Source organism: Hydra vulgaris, chromosome 02 (assembly GCF_038396675.1).
Source record: "Hydra vulgaris chromosome 02, alternate assembly HydraT2T_AEP".
NCBI lineage: Eukaryota > Metazoa > Cnidaria > Hydrozoa > Anthoathecata > Hydridae > Hydra > Hydra vulgaris.
In genome coordinates, this window is record NC_088921.1 from 5,758,882 (window position 1) to 5,762,123 (window position 3,242).

The 3,242-nt window shown below is 24.5% G+C and overlaps 1 long non-coding RNA gene across 1 annotated transcript; it reads left to right on the forward strand.

Annotated features, from left to right (window-relative positions):
* On the forward strand, positions 1-2,760 carry LOC136076669 (uncharacterized). The gene is made up of 3 exons (XR_010636468.1): positions 1-676; positions 875-971; positions 2,565-2,760. It is a non-coding gene; the product is annotated as an uncharacterized LOC136076669 (long non-coding RNA).
* Positions 2,761-3,242: the final 482 nt, after the last annotated feature.

The following is a 3,242-nucleotide window of genomic DNA, read 5'->3' on the forward strand; positions in this document are numbered from 1 at the left end:
CATATAAACTAACTATAAAACACAATATATTTATTTAAATTTATATAACATATATAAACACTTCTTATAATATTTATGGATCATGTTTTCAAAGTGTGTGACTTGGCAAACGTGTTGAGCAAGATTTTGCATAAAGTTGTTATTTATGTTACTAATGTTGTTACATTTGGCTTACCTTTATGTTGGTGTCTATTGTTAAAAATTATAAGTGGTTTTATTATTGAAAGTCACTGCTTTTAATCATTCACTAAAAGCCACTCAAGAAAAATCATTTTGCCACATATACATTTTGTTTATATCTTAATTTGAATTTTTAGAACCATGACGTACCAACATGAATTGTTTTCTAAAAGCTAACATGAAATAACAATATTTAACAACTACTACTCTCTTATCATGACATCTTATCTCTATCTGATATATTGATTTGCGATTCATATATGATGTTTTTCTTTGTATTTGCTTATCCATTACATTTTTTTATTTCAGATTTATCATATGATGTATTTATGCAATATAAAAGAACGAATATATGTAAATTTTTATGAATTTTTTAAAAACATCTGCTAATAATTAGTCCAGTCAACGTTCAAACTTCAATTTTGCATATGTCATCTTTAAGTAGTTTCTAGGCTTTTCTAAATGTGTTTCTTATTCACATGGTTTTACAAGCAAGGTATGCAAGCAAATTTGAGCTGAAAATTTTTTTTTAGCCTTTAAGGAGAATTGGCATTACACTTTTTTAAATTTAATTTGTTTAAATATAGTAGTTTCAACAAATAAATGTTTGTTTGTTCTTTGTTTTTTTACTTATTTGTTTTCAGATTCTTAAGAACTTGGCAACTTATGTAAGAAAGTTTTTTTTTTTTTTTAGTGCAATTGGAAAGAGCTGAAAGTTATTTTTTAGAGCAATTGAAAAGAACTACAGTGTTTTTTTGTTACTTCACACAGTATAACTGATACTGATTTGAGTAAGTTTACTATTTTGTTTTATTTGATATTGGATTTATTTGATATTTGATATATGTTATATTAGATATATATTTTATGTATTTAACATGGAAAACTGACTGTAATTTGTTGACACAAAAGTTTATAAACATAAATCTGCCTATATTTCAGTTTATTTTATATTTTTCTGTATCTTTATAAATATTCTTTCTTAGAAAAAATAACAGACTAGAAAAAAATAAATTCTTTTTGAAAGTAGTTAAAAAAAATGATGATGTATTTCCATATTTCATTGTGTAAAGTGTAATACCACTTTTTAAAGGTATGTGAATAGATATATAGGGGAACATGGGGCAAGATGACGACTGTTTCGAAAAATGCCTTTATCTTAGTCTGTCCCAAAAAATAAAACTTACCTTTAGCTGGTGATGTAGCGATGTAATAAATCAAGTCAAACGAGGATAAAAAGTTTTTTTTTCAATGTCGGAAAAACTTTTTTAATACTTAGCTTTCTTCACAAAAATAATATTTAAAAAAAAACCATTGATAAATCTAGTAAAATTAATCTACTTCCCTTTCAGCTAAAGTCAACTGTTATATTTAGTTTTGCTTAAGAGATAACTGTTGGTCGTCATCTTGCCCCACTCGTCATTTTACCCCATGTTCCCCTATATATATATATATATATATATATATATATATATATATATATATATACATATATTTATATATATATATATATATATATAATATATATATATATATATATATATACATATATATATATATATATATATATATATATATATATATATATATATATATATATATATATATATATATATATATATATATATATATAATTAATTTAGAGTAAAATATACTGATTGACATTGCTTCATTTTTTCATACAAGATTGTGCATTTATTATTTTTATGCATTAAGGTAAAAATAATTTTGTGCATTGTAGTCTAGATTCTTTTTTAATTAAAAATAATTGATGTAAATAAATGTTGTTTAATATTTTTGATAAACGACTAATGTATGTAAACATATAAAAAGATATGGATTTCAATAAATCTTAAGTTTAAATAAAGTCTTTGATTAGAAAAGATCACAATTTGTAAGATTCTTTTACGTTCATTTATTCAGTTGCAGCGATAGTAAGATTACTGGATATGTTTAATGATAATAGTTAAATTGAAATAGATAGTATTAGGCTCAATGAAGTTGTTAATGTAAATGCTTATAGGCAACTTGAAAATAGTAGTCAAATGAAAAAAATAGATCATTTCTAAGAAATATTTTACGATTTGCTTGCTATTTTATGGTATAATTGTTTAAATTGTTTAACTATAATTGTCCCTCGATTGTTCAAATATTGTAATAAATAAAATCTTTTCAGTCCAAGTATTTAAGTTAATAAAATATTTTATTAAGTTGTGGTGTTATTTGCCAGTGTGTTGTCTAGCCTTTTTATAATCTTTTTTAATTATTCTGTAGTCACGGAATATATATTTTCTGTTATTATTATCCTAATTCTACTAACAATAAAATGCAAATAGTACTTTTGTAATTAAAAATTGTAATTTTTTTTTAATTTAATTTTTTAGGTATTTGCAGGCTTTACTTGACTCTCCGTTTCTGGTACCTGTGTTGTGACAGATTTTAAAAAGAACTCAACTGATGTTGATGCGGTCTTCGTCGTTAACTATAAGCAATGACGTTGCTGATAGGGAGTCAAAGTTAAAATATTTATAGATAAATTTGTATTTAATTTTTTAGATAATATATCAAGTTATTAATGTGTTTTTATTGTTATTAATGATTTAATAACTCATAACCCGTATTACGGGTTTCTTATTGCTAGTCATTTTCATTATGTTATGAATTCATATTAGTTAATAAAATTGTATTGAATCTTCTCTGATTATCGTGTTTTATACGTGTTTAAATGCGAGTTTGATACTCAGTAGGCGTCGTATTGTATACCTGTCTTTATACGCATCTGATGTCTATTTTTAATGCGCGTTTGACACGATAAAATGGCTAACAAATATTCGTAAATAATGCGTATTCTGGAAAGTTTTAAATGCGCATGTAATACCAGGAAAATATCGTATTAAATATTCTCTGGTTATCGTATTTTATACGTGTTTACAAGAGTTTCAAATGCGAGTTTGATACTCAGTAGGCGTCGTATTGTATACCTGTCTTTATACGCATCTAATGCGTATTTCTAATGCGTATTCGACACGATAAAATGGCTAACATACATACCACATCGATAC